The sequence below is a fragment of the Macrotis lagotis genome, unplaced genomic scaffold, assembly GCF_037893015.1.
Source record: "Macrotis lagotis isolate mMagLag1 unplaced genomic scaffold, bilby.v1.9.chrom.fasta BILBYCTG006, whole genome shotgun sequence".
Classification (NCBI taxonomy): Eukaryota; Metazoa; Chordata; class Mammalia; order Peramelemorphia; family Peramelidae; genus Macrotis; species Macrotis lagotis.
Window position 1 is genome coordinate 195,955 of NW_027421913.1, and position 20,326 is coordinate 216,280.

At 33.5% G+C, this 20,326-nt stretch overlaps 1 pseudogene; it reads left to right on the top strand.

Annotated features, from left to right (window-relative positions):
• The first annotated feature begins 18,170 nt into the window (after positions 1-18,170).
• Positions 18,171-19,580, top strand: LOC141503998 (solute carrier family 25 member 16 pseudogene; annotated as a pseudogene).
• Positions 19,581-20,326: the final 746 nt, after the last annotated feature.

Sequence of the window (20,326 nt, forward strand, 5' to 3'; positions counted from 1 at the left end):
TCTGTAAACAGTGAGTGCCTCTGCTCCTTCTTCTCTCACCTCATTATCTTCTTAACCATCTACATTCTGGCTTCTGCTCGTATCATTCAATTGAAACTGCTCCCTCCAAAATCACTAATGCACTCTTAATTGCCAAATCTATCCTTTTTTCTATCCTTAGGTTTCTTAATCTTTCTGCAGCCTTTGACAGCATTGATCCCTCTCTTCATATGCTACTTTCTCTTTATTTTAGCCCCACTTTGCTCTCTTCTGGTTCTCCTATTTGTCTGACCAGTTTCTTTTGTGCTAAGTAATACCTACTAACTGTGGGAGTCCATCAATCTGTCTTAAGTTTTCTTCTCTTCTTTTGTACTATTTCATTTGGTGATTTCCTCCACTCCTGTGTATTAAATTATTATCTCTGCACAGATGATTATCCTTGTCCATCCCTAACCTGTTTGCTGATCTCTAATCTTGCACTTTCAAATATGCATTGGACATCTTCACCTGGATAGGCTTCCTAAATTCAGCATGTCCAAAAGTGAACTAATCATCTTTCCTCAAATCCTTCCTTCCTTCTAATTTTCCTATTACTGTGGATAATACTACTACTTTCTTTTAACTAGGCTCACAACCCAGGGGTATTCCTTTATTCTTCGCTATCTTTCAACCTCATCTCCAACAAGTTAACAAGTCCTGATTTTGCTACCTTTGTTACATCTCTAGTAAAGTGTTTCTCTTGCCTCTTCTGTTATTATCACCACTCAAATCCAACTTTCATCACCTCAAGTCTAGACTATTTCACTAGCTTTCTGGTTGACTACTTGCCTCAAAGTATCCCCCCACTCCAGTCCATCCTCCTTCAGCTATCAAAATTATCTCCCTTCAAAACACATCTGAGCACATCATGCCTTTAATTCTGTAAACTTTAGTGACCCTCCTTTGCCTCCATCAAATATAAAATCCTGTTTTGCTTTTAAAGTTCTTCATAACAGTCTTCTTACACCCTTCTCTCCTATAATCTGTATTCCAGTATTGGCCTTGTTCTTAATTTCCTATGACATTCTGTCTCTTGGAGGTAGATTTTTGGCAATACAATGATCTAAGGACTTATGATGAAAAATACTATCCCATCTCCAGAAAAAGACCTGAGAGTCTAAATACAGATCAAAGAATATTTTATAAGAACCTATTTCCTCTTTTTTGTTTTCTTTTTCAGCAATAATATGGAAATACATTTTGCATGATTTCACATGCATAATTTATATCAAATTGCTTGCCTTCTCAGGAAGAGGTGATGGGAGGAATGGAGAAAATTAAAAACTCATTTTTTTAATATGTTAGATTTTTACACATATTTAATTAAATAAAAATATATTGGGAGACAAGGACTCAATCTGCCAGGTCTGTACCCAAAAGAGATCAAAGAAAGAGAAAAAGGACTTACATATTCAAAAATATTCATATTATGCTCTTTTTATTGAGGCAAAAAAACCATAACTCTAAGGGGATACCCACTGATTGGGGAGTGGCTGAACAAATTAAGGTATATAAATTTAATAGTATATTCTTGTGCTGTTAAGAAAATGAGGAAATAAATGAATGTGAACAGTCATGGTAGTATTTGTATAAACTGAAGTTGAGCAAAGTAATCAGGACCAGAAGAAAAACTGATACTATAACATCAGCTTTTTAAAATGAACAATTTTGAACTGTTGTATAACCTGATAAAAAATGAAATGAAATTGGAGAACAATCTATATAAAAACAGCACTATATAAACAAATATCTTGAAAGCTGTAGGAACTATAATCAATGGAATGGCTTCCATAATTTCAGAGTACTGATTAATGAACTGTATTATCTACATTCTGATAGAAAAATAGGTCATTTGGGTGAAAAATGAGACATTTATTTTGAAAATGATCAGGGGAATTTGTTTGACTATATACATATATATGTGTGTGTGTGTGTGTGTGTGTGTGTGTGTGTGTGTGTATTTATTGAAAGAAATTTATCTTCTTTTCAAAGGAAGGAAGAAGAAAAATTAATTGTGAAATAAAAAGAAAATTTAAATAAAGAATATACTTACTATGCCCAAAGGGCAATAAAAAGTGCATACCCTTTGATCCAGCTATATCACTACTGGGTCTATATCCTGAAGAGATGAAAAAAAGGGTAAAAACATCACTTCTACAAAAATATGCATCGCATCCCTGTTTGTGGTAGTAAATTGGAAATTAAGTAAATGTCCTTCAATTGGGGAATGACTTAGCAAACTGTGGTATATGTATGTCATAGAAAACTATTGCTCTATTAGAAACCAGGAGGCATGGGAATTCAGGGAAACCTGGAGGGATTTTCAAGAATTGATGCTGAGTGAGATGAGCAAAACCAGAAAAGCACTGTACACCCTAACAGCAACATGGGGACAATGGTCAACCTTGATGGATTCGCTCATTCCATCAGTGCAACACTCAAGGACAATTTGGGGCTGTCTGCAATGGAGAATACCATCTGTATCCAGAGAAGCAACTGTGGTGTTTGAACAAAGATCAAGGAATATTACCTTAAATTTAGAAAAAAAAAAATGATATCTTATTGTCTGATTTTGTTAGGATATGATTTCTCTCTCATCACATTCAATTTGGATCAATGTATACCATGGAAACAATGTAAAGACTGGCAAATTGCCTTCTGTGGGGTGGGGGGTGGGAGAGGGAAGTAAGATTAGGAGAAAATTTAAGCTCAAAATAAATAAAATCTTTAATAAAAAAAATCTTCTCTTATGTTTTTTCTTCCTATACCATAGTTTTCTATTTTTTTGGCTTTATACTAATTCATCATACACAAATGATTAATGTGAGCATATTGACTATGAATGTACATGCATAACTTTTACCAGACTGTTTGTCCTTGTGGGACAGGGTGTGGAAAGGAGATAAGTGGAAAAAATGTGCAACTTATGAAATAGGCAGGTGGTGGAATATTTCATAACCTGTAGCTGGAAAGATAAAAATAAAATACAAAACGATGCCTCAGGCCCTCCTCAAAAGCCAGACTTCTTTTTCCATTGGTAGAGTTTAGAGAATTCACTGCCACAAATTGTTTGGGGGAACTAGAGATGTGTGCTGACAATATCTCTGCCACATTATGAGTTCCAGGCAAGATCTCCCCTATCACCTTGAAAGTCCCTGTTGGAAAACAGGAGGTTAGTGGGGGCAAGGGGAGGGGTGGGCAAAATGAAAGAGAACTAGAGAACTTCAAAGATAGTTTTGTGATTACGCAGCCAAACACTCTCAAATCTGTAACTGCTCAATTCCAGAATTCCTAAATGAGAGGAAATTCCCCTAACAACATCAAAAAGCCTCTTGCTGGACAATAATTTAATTAAGAGTTTTCTCTTCTATCAAAAACTGATGCAATCTTGTATCTCTGGGATACTCCAGGCTAGCCATATTTATCCCTAACAAAGATTCATCATGAAGTATGATAGTCAGGTATTTACTATACAGAAGGATCCAGGAAAGAGCAGATATATTGATTTGCACAGTGTGTGTACGGACAACATTCAAACAAAATGTTTGAGACGATGGATTCCACTTAATTGACTTTGTTAGGGCATGTGAGAAAGAATGCATTATGAGCTATCATATCCTTCTTAGCTAGTAAAACCTGTGGGTACCCAGGAGGAAAAAAAAATCACTCTCTGATGGTTTCAGACCTGGACATTGCCCTTGTTTATCTACTGCCTGGTAAAGGAGGCATCATAGGTACAGCCAATAATTCATCTTGCCTTGGGTTGAAAATCAGTTAGAAAAGTGGCAATTTCTATGGAGAAAATTAGGGAGCAACTCTCCTGGTTATAGCAATTCAAGCAAAAAATAGTCAATAGATTTGTCTCCTGGTCAAGGTTAGACTCTGTGAGACTATGAGGCCTTCCTCAGTCAATTTCCCCAATTCATTTAATTTTATGGAGGTACAATGGAATCTGAGATGCAGCCAATGGAATGATGTACCTTACCTGGTTTATGTGGTCTTGGTTAGGATGATTCTACTCTGAAGGTAAAGCTCGAAAGAAGACACCTTAGGGAAGAGGAATCAGTCTACCCAGTACCTGCCTACAGTCCTACTCTTTCAAACAGGGCTCCTGTTAAGGTCTTCCTGCTAATAATTTCCATTAGAATTTGCCAGTGAATCTCTTCTACAAGCTTACTGATGTAGCAGTTTTTCAGTTCTCCTCTTCCTAAATACAGGATGTTAGTAAATCTTCAGATATGCCCACTTTGCTTCCGGTTGATGTTCTCTGAACCCCTCATCTCACCAACGATGTGATTACTGTTATGTTAGTCCCTTTTTATGCTAACCCTACTGAACTCAGGCCCCTGGTGGTTATGTGGACCTTTACCCATTGCTCATCTGGACCAATATCCTACATTCTGCCCCTTGCATGGTCGAAATGCATTGATATGAAATTGCTACTTTCCCAAGACATTGGTTGCATCATTCAACCATTTTAATCTATGCTAGAGTTGTTTTGTTCTATTCACATGAATCAATTATGAATTTTACAATAGATCTTTCATATATCCCCACCTTATCACTTTTTAAAGAGTATATTTCAAATGCCTCCCTAATTTGCTGAAAGAGGAGGAAGAAGAGAAGAGTAAATATATTTCATGGCCAACACTTTGGGTGGATTGACTCTTTCCAACTCCTATAAAAGTTGAATGAGAAATATGTCAAGTATTTTTAATATTTTTAAAACTTTAATTATTTTAATTTTACAATGTTTCCCTTAAACTCTCTTCCCACCCCCCACAGAAGGCCTTCTGTTATTCTTTACACTGTTTCCATGTTATACATTGATCTAAATTGAATGTGATGAGAAATCATATCCTGAAGGAAGAAAAATAAAATATGAAAGATAGGAAAAAACTAGTAACATAACTTTTTAAAAATTAAAGGTAATAGTTGTGGGTCATTGTTCAAACTCCACAACTCTTTCTGTAGATACAGATACTATTCTCCAATGCAGTTACCCCAGAATTGTGCCTGATTGCTGTAGTGATGGAATGAGCAAGTCCATTAAGGTTGACCATCACCCCTGATGTTGCTGTTAGGGTGTACAAAGTTCTTTTGCTTCTGCTTATCTCATTCAGAATCAGTCCATGCAAATCTTTCCAGGTATACCTAAATTCACATTCCTCCTGGTTTCTAATAGAACAATAGGATTCCATCACATACATATACCACAGTTTGTTAAACCATTCCCCAATTGATGAACATTTACTGAATTTCCAATTCTATCCCACCTCAAACAGAGCTGCTAAGAATATTTTTATATGTAATATTTTTACACTTTTTCATAATCTCTTCAGTTTATAGACCCAGTAGCAATATTGCTGGATGTGCATGAAAACTCTGATTAGAAAAGAAATAGAATTGCCTTGCAAAAGAATGGTGATGACATGATTTTAGGTCATGAATTTAATTTCAAACTCAGAATGAGGAAAATGAGGGGAAATTCATAAATCAGAAGTTTCCCCAAAACTTAAGTTAAATAAGTCATTTTTGAAACATAGCATTTTAGTATTCAGAACTTTTACAAGAAAAATCATTTGTTTAAACTCAAATGCAATAACAGAATTATGTCTCTGAAGAAAGAATGCCATAGCATGGAGGAAATTTGAACTTCAGATTATGACCATCACAAAAGCTATAAGACATCGTACTGTCATATCAGATACAGACTGGAGAACTCTGAATGTTCCAAGATAAAAGAAATTAAGTGATTACAACATCCGATTTGGTCTAAATTTCAGCAATGATGTTTTTTAAATGGAAGACAATTAGGAACACATAGTTTCTTTCAAGAAATAGACTGAACAATGACAATTTCCATTTCAGTATCAGTTTTTGAAAATAGAATGTGAGATAAGATTTCAAATTAGAATTTGCACTGTGCCATTCTAAATGAATTATCACCTCACAAATTACCTTCACTTGTAGAACTCAAAGGAAGAATGACAAAACAGAAGAAAAAATTGAAAATCCAGAAGTTTGGGAAACCATCCTTTGAGAGACACAAATTTAAAGCAGGTTTGCTGTTTGAAACCTAAAACATTGTTGCTGAAACCTTTTATAGATTTCAGATATTCCTATAAGAAGTGGATTTTTTCAGCAATGAATCTCTGATACAAAGGAAAGTATTTCCTTGAAAATGCATTATGATGACAATTTTAAGTAGTAGAATTGCAAATCCAATAGGAGGAAAATGAAAATAAATTTAGAGATCCAAATTTCCTCCTACCTTAACTGCAAATGTCACCTTTAGGAGATATAGGATTGAAGGAACTCAACATTTTCAGTAAAAAATTAAGTTTTGGAACTCTGAATTCTTTTCAGAATTTGATCTTTGAAAAGAGAATATCAGACCACTGAAGATGTTTTGAATTCAGATTGCTGCATCTCAATTGCAAAATGACATTATAATGTCATGTCCTATATTGGCCCATGAACTCAGAATATTCCAAGAAAATGAAATGGAGACAACAAATGATGTGGTATGACATGATTCTCAAACAACCAGAAATTTAATTAGGGAGATATTTCAGAACACATAGATTAATTCAAGACAGAAAATGATTAACTTAAAATTTTCTTTTGGGAAGTGAGTTTGGGAAAACAGAATGTAAAATAAGATTTTAAATTCGAATTTGCCTTGGCACATCATAAATGTGCCATGAGGTAAATGCATTTACCTTTGGAATGTAATGATGGAGGAATGAGAAAAGAGATCACAAATTTGTAAACCAAACAATGTGGTTGACTTTCTGTTCAGATACCTCAGTTTCCCAAGGTTATGCCTGTAGAAACAAAAAATTTCATATCAGAAATCTGTCATAGATTTCAGGTTTCTCTGTCACAATTTGATTTTTAAATGTGGAATCTTTGATTAGAAAAGAAATAGAATTGTCTTGAAAAAGATTGTGATGATATGATTTTAGGTCATGAATTTAACTTTAAACAAAGAATGAGGAAAATAAAGGGAAATTCATAAATCATTAGTTTCCCATAAACTTTAGTTAAATAAGTCATTATTGAAAACAAGAATTTTATTACTTAGCACTGTTATGAGAATAATTACTTCTTTGAACTCAGATTCATTTTCAGAATTGTGTCTCTGAAGAAAGAATGCCAGAGCATTTAGGAAATTTGAATTTCAGACTACTACATCACAAAAGCATTGTGCTGTCACATCAGATATGCACTGGAGATCTCTGAATGTACCAAGATAAAAGAAATTAAGTGAATACAGCTTCTGGTATGGCCAAACTTTCAGCAATGATGTGTTTTTTTAAAAGGAAGACTTTAAGTAATACATAGTTACTAAAAGGAAATAGAAAGAATAATGATCATTTTTCATTATTATTATTATCATTATCATTATTATTATCATTATTATTACTATAATGCCTTCATCACATGTGGAACGCAAAGACAGGGAATGAGAAAACAGATGTGAAATTTGGTAACCAAACAATTTGGCAAACCCTCCTTTCGGAGACCTCAATTTCCTAAGGGTATGCCTGTACAAACACAAATTATAATTTCAGAAATCAGTCATAAACTTCAGATTTTTCTGTCACTATTAGGTTTTTAAGCATGGAGTCACTGATTAGAAAAGAAATAGAATTGCCTTGAAAACGATTTTGATGACACAATTTTAGTTCATGAATTTAATTTTAAACTAAGAATGAAGAAAATGAGGGAAATTCATAAACTGAAGTTTCCCCTAAACTTTAGTTCAAATAAGTCATTTTTGAAATGAAGCCTTTCAGAACTCAGAACTCTTACAAGAATAATTGTTTGTTTGAACTCAGATTCATTTTCAGAGTTGTGTCTCTGAAGAAAGTATGTCATAGCATTGAGGAAATTTGACCTTCAGATTACTACGTCACAAAAGCTATATGACATTATAATGTCATCTCAGATACCAACTGAAGAACACTGGATGCACAAAGATAAGAGAAATTAAGTGAATACAACTTCTGGTTTGGACAAACTTTCAGCAATGACATATTTTTAAATGGAAGATGTTAAGTAATACATAATTTCTGTCAGGAAATAGGATGAATAATGATCATTATTATTATTATTATTATTATTATTATTATTATTATTATTATTATTATACTACCATCACATGTGGAATGCAAAGATGGGGGAATGAAAAAACAGACCAGACATTTGTAAACCAAACAATTTGGCTGACCCTCCATTTAAGACCTTAATTTACTTCAGGTATGACTGTCAAAACATGAAATTTCATTTCAGAAATCAGTCATAGAAATCAGATTTTCTGTCACAATTCTATTTTTGAGCATGAACTCTCTGATTAGAACAGGAATAGAATTGCATTGAAAAAAACTGGAATGACATGGTTTCCGGTCATAAATTTAATTTCAAAATCAGAATGAGAAAAATGAAGAGAAATTCAGAAATCGGAATTTTCCCCTGACCTTTAGTTCAAATAAGACATTTTTAAAACAATGCATTTTAGTACTTAGAATTTTTAGAAGAAATACAGTCTGTTTGAAGTCAGATTCAAATTCAGATTTGTGTATCTAAAGAAAAAATGTCATAGCATTTAGAACATTTAAACTTAGTTTTTACTCTATCACAAATTATATATGACACTGTATTGTCATCTCAGAAATGCACTGGAGATCAACTTCTGGGTTGGTATAATTTCAGCAACCATATTTTTTTTAATGGAACTCAATAAGGAATACACAGTTTCCTTCAAGTAATAGAATGAACAATAATCATTTCCATGTCAGTGTCAGTTTCTAAAAATAGAACGTGAGATAAGACTTTGAATTAGAATTTGCACTTTGTCAATCTAAATGTATTATCACCTCACAAAGACCTTCATTTGTAGAAATGGAAGGAAGAATGACAAACCAGACAAGAAATTTCAAAATCCAGCAGCTTGGGAATTCTTCCTTTGAGACACAAGAATGTAATACAGGTTTGCAGGTTTAAAGTCAAACCTTCATTGATCAAACCATTTATAGAATTTAGGTTTTGCAAGAAGTAGTGCATTTTTGAGCAATGAATCTCACATTTGAAGGAATGTATTTCCTTTAAAATGCATTATGTTGAAAATTTTAATTAGTAAATGGAATTGCAAAACTGAAGGAGGAAAATGAAAAGAAATTTAGACATCACAATTTCCTCCTACCTTAACTGCAAATGTCACGTTTATCAGGTATAGGATTGAAGGAACTCAACATTTTAAGTAAAAAAATTAAGTTTTGGAACTCTGATTCCTTTTCAGAATTTGATCTTTGAAAAAAGAATATCAGACCATGCAAGATGTTTTGAATTCAGATTGCTACATCACAATTGCAATATGACATTTTAATGTCATGTCTTATTTTGACCCATGGACTCAAAATATTGCAAGAAAAGAAGATTGAGACATCAAATGATTTGGTATTACATGATTCTAAAGCCAACAGAAATTGAAATTGGGAGATATTTTAGAAGACAAAGATTAATTCAGTAAATAAATTAACTTTTAATTTTATTTTGGGAAGTGAGGTTGAGAAAACAGAATGTGAAATGAGATTTTAAATTTGAATTTGCTTTGGCACATCATAAATGAATTTACCTCCTAAAGTACCATCACATGTGGAACGCAAAGATGGGGAAATGAAAAAATAGACCAGAAATTTGTAAACCAACAAATTTGGTAGGCCCTCATTTCAGAAACCTCAGTTTCCTGTAGGTATGACTTTAGAAACACAAAATTTCTTTTGAGAAATAAGTCATAGAATACAGATTTTTCTGTCACAATTCTAGTTTGGAGTATGGACTCACTTATTAGAACAGAAATAGAATTGCTCCGAAAAGGAATTGTGATGACATGATTTTAGGCCATGAATTTAATTTCAAATTGTGAATGAGAAAAATGAAAAGAAATTATGAAAGCTGAATTTTTCCCTGACCTTTAGTTCAAATAAGACATTTTTGACTTGTATCATTTTAGTACCCATAATTTTTGGAATAAAAATTGTTTCTTTGAACTGTGATTAAATTTCAGAATTGTGTATCTGAAGAACGAATGTCATAACATTGAGAAAATTTAAGCTTGAGGTCACTGCATCACAAGGAATATGGGAGATTGTACTGTCATCTCAGATTTGGACTGGAGAACAAGTTCTAGTTTGGCCTAAATTTCAGCAACCATGTTTTTAACAGAAGACAATTAGGAACACACAGTTTCCCTAAAGAAATAGACCGAACAGGACAGCTAGGTGGCACAGTGGATAAAGCACCGGACCTGGAGTCAGGAGTACCTGGGTTCAAATCCGGACTCAGTCATTTAATAATTTCCTAGCTGTGTGGAGCCACTTAACCCCATTTGCCTTGCAAAATCCTAAAAAAAAAGAAAGAAATAGATGGAACAATGATCATTTCCATTTCTTAATCAGTTTTTGAAAGCAGAAGGTGAGATAACATGTTGAATTAGAACTTTCACTATGCCATTCTCAATGTATTATTACCTCACAAAGAACCTTCACTTGTAGAACTCAAAGAAAGAATGACAAAACAGACTAGAAATTGCCAAATCCAGCAATTTAGGAAATCTTCATTTGAGAGACACGAATTTAATACAAGTTTGCCATTTGAAACCCCAAACATCATTTCCAAAACATTTTATAGAATTCAGATTTTCCTATAATAAGTGGATTTTTGAGCAATGAATCTCCAGTTCAAAGGAGAATATTTCCTTGAAAATGCTTTATGATGACAATTTTAAGTAGTAAATGGGATTGCGAATCCAATAGGAGGAAAATGAACAGAAATCTAGAGATACCAATTTCCTCCTAACAACTGCAAATGTCACCAATATCAGACATAGGATTGTAGAAACTCAACACTTTCAGGAAAAAAAATTAAGTTTTGGATCTCTGATTTCCTTTCAGAATTTGATCTTTGAAAAAAAAATATCAGACCAGGGAAGATGTTTTGAATTCAGATTGCTATATCACAATTGCAATGACATTATAATGCCATGTCTTATATTGGCCCATGAACTCAGAATATTTCAAGAAAATGAAATGGAGATATCTAATGATTTGGTATGTCGTGATTCTCAAACAAACAGAAATTGAAATTAGGTGATATTTAAAAACACAAAGATTAATTGAGTAAATAAATTGATTAACTTTAAATATACTTTTGTGAAGTGAGTTTGGGAAGACAGAATGTGAGATGAGATTTTAAAGTTGATGGCTTTTTCATATCATAAAATCATGGACCTCATAAAGTAACATTACATGTGGAATGCAATAATGGAGGAATGAGAAAACAGACCACAAATTTATAAACCAAACAATGTGGTAGACTCTCTTTTCAGAAACTTCAATTTCCTATTGCATTTCAGAAATCAGTCATAGACTTCAGATATTTCTGGCACCATTCAATTTTTAAGCTTAGAATCTCCAATTAGAAAAGAAATAGAATTGCCTTGAAAAAGATTATGATGACATGATTTTAGGTAATGAATTTAATTTTAAACTCACAATGAGGAAAATGTAGGGAAATACATAAATCAGTAATTTCTCCTAAACATTAATTCAAATAAGTCATTTTTGAAATGAAGCCTTTTATTACCCAGAACTGTTACGAGACTCATTGTTTGAACTCAGATTCATTTTCAGAGTTGTGTCTCTGAAGAAAGTATGTCATAGCATAGTGGAAATTTGACCTTCAGATTACTACATCACAAAAGCTTTATGACATCGTACAGTCATGTCAGATATGGACTGGAGATCTCTGCATGTACCAAGATAAAAGAACTTAAGTGAATAGAACTTATGGTTTGGTCAAAATTTCAGCAATGATGTCTTTTAAAATGGAAGACTTTAAGTGATTCATAGCTACTATCAGGAAATAGAATGAAGAATGATAAATATTCATTATTATTATACCATCATTGAAAGTGGTACACAAAGACAAGGGAATAAGAAAACAGACCAGAAATTTGTAAACCAAACAATTTGGCAGACCCTCCTTTCAGAGACCTCAATTTCCAGTAGGTATGACTTTAGAAACACAAAATTTCATTTCAGAAGTAGGTCATAGAATTCAGATTTTCTGTCACAATTCTAGTTTTGAACATGGACTCTCTGATTAGAAAAGAAATGGAATTGTATTGAAAAAGAATTGTGATGACATGATTGTAGGCCATGATATTAATTTCAAACTGAGAATGAAGAAAATGAAAACAAATTCAGAAATCTGATATTTTTCCTGACCTTTAGTTCAAATAAGACATTTTTGACACATAGCATTTTTGTACTCAGAAATTTTAGAAGAAAAATTGTTTCTTTGAACTCAGATTCAATTTCAAAAATATGTATCCAAAGAAAGAATGCCATAACATTAAGAAATTTAAACTTGAGGTCACTACATCACAAAGGTTATATGATATTGTACTATCATCTCAGATACGCACTGGAGAACAACTTCTGGTTTGGCTTAAAATCCAGCACCCATGTTTTTTTTAATAGAAGTCAATTGGGAACACACATTTTCCATCAAGAAATAATCTGTACAATAATGATTTTCATTTTTGTATCAATTTTGGAAAATAGAATGTGAGAGAATATTTTGAATTAGAATGTGCACTGTGCCATTATAAATGAATTATCACTTCACAAAGAACCTTCACTTGTAGAAAAATGACAAAACAGACTAGAAATTTCAAAATCTAGCAGCTTGGGAATCATTCATTTGAGAGACACGGATTTAATACATGTTTGCCAGTTGAAACCCAAAACTTCATTGATAAAACCTTTTATAGAATTCAGATTTCCCAATAAGAAGTGGAATTTTGAGCAATGACTCTGATCGAAAGTAACGTATTTCCTTGAATATGCATTATGTTGACAATTTTAAATAATAAGTAGCATTGCAAAACCAAAGGAGGAAGAAGAAAAGAAACTTAGAGATCCCAATTTCCTTATACCTTAACTGTCAATATAAACTTTATCAGGCATAAGACTGAAGGAACTACACATTTTCAGTAAGAAATTAAGTTTTGGAACTCTGATTCCTTTTCAGAATTTGGTCTTTGAAAAAAGAAAATCAGACCATGGAAGATGTTTTGAATTCAGATTGCTACAACACAATTGAAATATGACATTATAATGTCATGTCTTATATTGACCCACGGACTCAGAATATTCCAAGAAAAGGAAATGGAGACATCACATAATTTGGTATGACATTATTCTCAAACAAACAGAAATTATAATTGGGGAACATTTAAGGAGACAAAGATTAATTCAGTAAATAAATTGATTAACTTTTAATTTTATTTTGTGAAGTGAGGTTAGGAAGACAGAATGTCAGCTGAGATTTTAAATTTGAATTTGCTTTGGCACATCATAAATGAATTTACCTCATAAAGTGCCATCACATATGGAATGCAATGATGGAGGAATGAGAAAACAGATCACCAATTTTCATTTCAGAAATCAGTCATAGACTTCAGATTTTTCTGTTACTAGTAGATTTTTAAACGTGGAATCTCTGTTTGTTTATAAAAGCATTGCAATTGCCTTGAAAATGATTGTGATGACATGACTTTAGGTCATGAATTTAATTTAAACTCACAATGAGGAACATAAAGGGAAATTCATAATTCTGAAGTTTCCCCTAACCTTTAGTTCAAATAAGTCATTTTTGAAAAGAAGCCTTTTAGATCTCAAAGCTGTCACAAGAATAATTGTTTGTTTTAACTCAGATTCAGTCTCAGACTTGTGTTTGTGAAGAAAGAATGTTATAGCATTGAGGAAATTTGACCTTCAGATTACTACATCACAAAAGCTGTATGACATCATAATGTCATCTCAGATATGGACTGAAGAACCCTGAATGTACCAAGATAAAAGAAATTAAGTGAATACAACTTCTGGTTTGGCCAAACTTTCAGCAATGTCATTTTTTAAATGGAAGACTTTAAGTAATACATAGATTCTGTCAGGAAATTGAATGAATAATGATCATTATTCATTATTATTATACCACCATCACCATCACATGTGGAATGCGAAGATGGGGAAATGAGAAAAAAGACCAGAAATTTGTAAACCAACCAATTTGGCAGACCCTCCTTTGAGAGACCTCAGTTTCCTGTAGGTATGACTTCAGAAACACAAAATTTCTTTTGAGAAATCAGTCATAGAATACAGATTTTCTGTCACAATTCTAGTTTTGAGTATGGACTCACTGATTAGAACAGAAATAGAATTGCATTGAAAAATAATTGTGATGACATGATTTTAGGCCATGAATTTAATTTCAAATTGTGAATGAGGAAAATGAAAAGAAATTTGGGGAAGTAGGAAAGAGCTCATTCTCAGTGCACGGAAGTTTTCTGATCACTCAGTCTCATACATTCAGCACCTACCCCAAGGAAAAACTCTAGTTGTCCTACCAGAGTCAGAATCTCTTCAAATATCTTTATGGATGGTCAGTGCAAGGTTCTGGGAACAGCACCTATAATCCCACAGAGAATGGACATTAACCTTCATGTGAACAGAAAGAGAAGCTTGATGTATCTTACTGAAAAATTTGCACTTGAGCAATGTTTAACTAAGCAAAAATGAATGAAGGTATTCAGGTCTGGTTCAATATTAGGAAAATTATCAGATGCATAAGTGATCATGTCAATAATAAAACAAACAGAAATCAAAGGATTATCTTAAGAGATGAAGTAAAATATAGCATGCATTCCTAGGAGAAACATTAGAGAGCATGGAGGAAAAAGGAGATTCTAAAGAATCAACTGAAAAACTAGTTGAAATCATTAAGAAAGTTAGCAACTTTGACATTAGCATTAGTTTTAGCATTAACAACTTTATTGGTTTATAAAATAATGCAACATGAATCATCCAACTTTGTTTTTGGGGGTATTTTTTTGGGGGGGTTGACTATAGGATTAAGTTCTCCAATTTAGGAAAAGCTAACACTAACAAGTATGCCAATCTAAAAGAACTATTGCCTTAATTTGAGGCTAATTATAGATTTTGTAAATGAATAGATGGTTAAGACTATTAATTATTTGAAAATAATTTAGTACCCCATATATATATATATATATATATATATATATATATATATATATATATATATATATATATCAGTCAGTGCTGGAATAAAATGATCATAATATAAAAAAACCTTTTAAAAGTTAAGTTGTCCTTTTTGACATCTGGATAAATAGATATTGACAAAAGATAAATTATTTTGACTTCTTGAATAAGTTCTTTTAGCTAAAGGTTAAGTATAAGATGAGTAGTATAATCTTCAAAGGTTGGATTTCCTTTTCTGGCAACTGAAAGAAAAAGTTTGTCTAGGTCCCTTGAAAGGAAGATTTCTGGCTACACAATGCTTTAGCTTTGGGCAAGACCTTCTGGAGTAATCTCCCTTTGACAGCTCAATGTTGACCACAGTATGACTTTGGGTTCAGAAAGCCTGGGAGAAATAACCAGATGGATGACTTCCCTAATCTAATTGAATTATGTTCAAAACTAGTTTTCTAAGATTGCTGATATGTTTATTTTTGTTTTTGTTTTTAGGTTTTTGCAAGGCAAATGGGGTGAAGTGGATTGCCCAAGGTCACACAGCTAGGTAATTATTAAGTGTCTGAGGACTGATTTGAACTCAGGTACTCCTGACTCTAGGGTGGGTGCTCTAACTGATATGTTTTTTAATCCTCTTTTTCCTTTATAAAAATAAACTCTGTGAATTCTCTTCTATCACTAATTACTGAGGAATTAGTTGACCTGACTTAAGGGAAATTCTCACCATTCCATTAAATCATTGGTCTATTTACTTGGAAACTTTGTACCTGAAAATTATTTCATTTTTCAGATAATTAACTTTCAAAGACAAGCAGTTTCAGCTGTGGGAGCTCTCCAGTCAGAGACAGTAAGGGGACCTAGCAGCTCTTTAGAAAGAGATTATTGGAGGGCCCTGTGCTTATAGAGACTTCTGGTTCAGAGCTCAAAGGCAGAGAGGAGCATTTTGGGCAAAAGAAAGCAGATAACCTGAGGAGTAGGTATCATTTCTGCTCACAAGGGATGAGGGTCCCTGAGGAATCGCATCACTTAGGATCCCAATGGAACAGGGACCCTGAGGAGCAGTATCAATTGCAATCCCGAAGGATCTGGGGATTTTCCTGGTTAAGGAAAGCAGTGAACAATCCTCTCCCCAAATTATATCAATTTGGGACCACCAAAGACTTGCATATCCCAATATCTAGATCTGAATACATCCATGTGAATAATTCTGAAGCTTCAGACAATCCCTTTCCCTCTGTAGACTTAAATGAACTATAAAAAGCAAGGGTAGCAATCAGGATCTCAGACAATGCAAAAGCTGAAACAGACCTAATTTAAAGAGATAAGTAGGAAAACTCTATCTTCCTTAAAGGTATCATAAACAATAATGTAATGTCAATCCTAAACAAATGGCCAAGCATCTGACTTCTTAAAGGAAAAAATAGATGACTTACAGAAAGAAATAGACAAGCTATACTAATGGATGAACCCACCTTTCCCCTCTCAGAATTAGAAAAATCTATTCATAACATACATACAAAAGAAATCAAGAAGATGATGAAAATAGTTTAAAAGTTAGATATGATAGATTTCTGGATAAAACAGGATGGAAATAAAAAGAAATATAATATTTTCTTAGCTGTACATGGCACCTTTAAAAAACGAGCAAATGTTAGGGCATTAAACCTCATAAGGAAATCGAGAAAAACAAAAATACTAAATGCAGACCTTTACTGAACTTTTATAGCACAAAGTGCAAGATGAATTGCCTAGTTGTGGAAACTTAGATTAAAAATTAATTGGAAAATAAATACTATAACCTTAAAAATGAATGAGTCAAAGAATAAATCAGAGAACGAAGCAATCATTTCATTTAAGAGAAATGTACACATGAAGCAACATACCAAAAACTTCTGGGACACAACCAAAACCAGACTTAGGGGGACCTTCTATCACTAAATCCTCATATTTCTAAAACACAGAAAAGAGAAACAAGCAACTGGGCAAGAAATTTTAAAATTTAGGGAAAAATGAAAATATCCATTTACACATCTAATTGGAAATCCTACATTCAATGATAACATTAAGAAGAGTTAAAAATGAACTAATAAAAAAGCAAGTGTTGAGTTTATGAAAACATAAACAAAATAGATTAACCATTGTTTAATTTCATTAAAACAAGAAAAAATTCTAATGACTGGTCTCAAAAATGAAAAGATACATAGCCAACAAAGATGACAATAAAGCAATATATAGGAGTCATTTGACTCAAAATGATGCCAGAAAAACTGACCTTCTACATAAAATAGATGAATACTTACCAAAATGTAAACTGTCCTTGTTAACAGACGATAACATAGAAGAGTCCAATAAATCTGTCTCAAAAAAAAAAGAAATTGATCAAGGTAAAAATGAGTATCCTGACAACAAAATTCAGAGCATCAGATGGATTTGAAAGTGAATCCTACCAAACATTACAATTTTAAAACAAAACAGCTTAGGATGGAGTCCTAACATATTTATCTTATGACACAAATAGTTTTCATACATAAATAAAATGTGAGAATATACACACAATAAAATATTGTCAGTAGAGGTATGACATGATATGATAATTTTAAAAATTAATTGGGATGTATACACAGAAAGTTATAAGTACTTTAAAACTTTTAAAACAAAGACTCCATTATACCACAAGGAAGTCATCAATAATTAAAAGATGTTTCCATATACACCAAAACATTTAAAGCATCACTTTTGGGGACAGCTGTGCATTGGAAACAAAGTATTTGCTCATCTACGATGTAATGACTAAGCAAGGCAAGGAACATGAATGTCACAGCATAGTATCACTATGCTGTAAGAAAGAATGTGTGGGCAGGACCCCATCAGGAGTACTGGAACCTCAGCTGCTGGGCTATAGAGTAGACTTATAGGGCACTGCCAGGCTCAGCTGGTCATTTTCCATTGTGAGCTGAACACTTAGAGGTCCCAGGGCTCTGATTGTACCCCCACCCCAGCCCAGGCAGCCCTAAGAAAGAGATGGTGGCACTGGCAGCCCCTGGGACTGGAGGAGCAGGAAGTGGGGGCTCCAGCCCACCACAGGCAGAGTCAGCTCACAGGGATTTCTACTGGCTGGGCTTCATTGTGGTAGGATGAAGGACAGCATGTTGTGTCAAAACCACCATCCTACTGAATGGGATAAAATCTGGGATTTCTTCACTAGAATATTATAGATTGGAGAATAGTTAACCATGTGTCCCTCCTCCCTTGACAAAGCAACATCTGGGATATTGGTGAAGAGTCAACTGACCCCACCTTATCTGTAGAAATCCAGATGACCATTCAATTCCTGGGGCTGAAGAGATAATCTGGTTTTGGTTTGAATTTTATGCTCTTTTCCCTAGATTAGTTTGGGAGTCTAGATTTTAAGACCACATTCCTCATTAAGGAGGGTGGGTCAGTGGAGGGCAGTAATCAAGTTAGGATAAATGTGATTTTGGGGTCTTTTGCTTTTGCCTCAATCTCTGTAATTGATTATGGCCTGTTCCTCAAAAAAGAAAAAATGCTTTCTCTTCATACCTTGAGAGATCTCCGAAATTTATTTTAGTGGCAATTGTCCCACACACTACCTTTGGATTGAGAGAACATATAATTATAGGCACATAGTCAGTCACCATTGCAAACATTTAGACTTGTTTTCTACTTTGTGTGCTGTCCCCAGAGACAAAGGCTGTCTTGGTCTATATAAAGAAAATGGAGCAAAGGTGATTAGAATCATTCCATATGATGTAATTGAGTTTATGTCCTTTCTGCATTACAAAAAGTTAATTATCACAAAACTAGAGATTTCTGGATATAGACACCTGCTAGTGACTGCTTCCATGGAAGGTAAGATGATAGCAGTCACTTGTACCTATAGAGCTGACTTAGAGTTTACCTGGTTTTGCAGGAGAAAGAAGAACAGACATACATAGGAGCTGTTCATACATTCAAAACAATTGATCCAAAGGAAAGGATTTTTCAGAGGACCAGTGGCTACTTTTATAAGGATGCCTCCCTATGCAGGGATTTCATTTTTTACATTTGGTACCTTAAAGACTGTTGGTCTCTCCCATCCTCCTACCTTGATTGAAAGGTCTTCAACAGACAGCCCAAATGTCTTATTTCTGAAAATGCAGATGAACTTGCTTTGCATTGGTGTTGCTGGAACAATAGACAGTATCTTATCTGCTTGATCTAACCTCTCTTCAAATGCAGTTCAGAACTGTTCTCCCAGATTCTTAAAAGTGCCTCCCAATGTTGAAGACCCTGAAGAATGAGGACAGACAGCATGGGATATTCAGAGGACTTTGCCAGGGTCTGTCTCTTAAGTATATTCTCTGTGTTTGCTCTTAAAGCAGAGTGTTCACAATTTATAAGCAAAAGAAGCAGTTTTAATACCTCACCTAGTCTCATTTTTCTTTTTATTTATATATACATTTTTGTTATTTTACTTTCCTTTGAACAAGTGCATGGAGGGCAGCAGTATCTATAGATTAAGTGAAGTTTAAAATTATAGTCCCTGGTATGGGAATATTTAATTTTGTTTTTAAATCAGAAATTAGAAGTGTTTCCTAACATTTTTATTTGACAATTTATCAGTTCCATTAAAATAATTTAAATTTCTGAGAAACTGATGAGTTTCACTTATGCCCATTACAGGATTTCTGAGATTTCCTCTTAACTTTATTGTGTTCTCCCCAGGTTTGTTTTTTTTTTTTTAATAATCATAGCACTAAAAATCTAAGCCTGAAGCCAGAGTTAGTGAAAACCTATTCTGAATTTTACAATGAACCATGTTCATTTTGCTTTCTGATTATTTAGATTTAATCATTTGTGACTATTTTAGCAAGAACGTATATGGAAACTTTTTCTTGACCAGTTGGGTAACCTCCCTTGCAGGTACTAAAATAAAGTTCTCTGATACTGTGGGTTAGTTTACATAAGTTTTCATAAAAGACAACCTAGTCCTAAAAGTAAGTTAGAATGACTGTGAGTAAACTTAGGGATCTCAAAAAACAGGCCAACCCTGACAGATTTTATTTGTAGAAGTGGATTGAATTATGATTTCTGTTGCATGTGTACAGGTAGATTGTCAGTATCCTCCCTGTGGTCAATATATGGATTGTATATACAATTAGAATGATATTTGCATT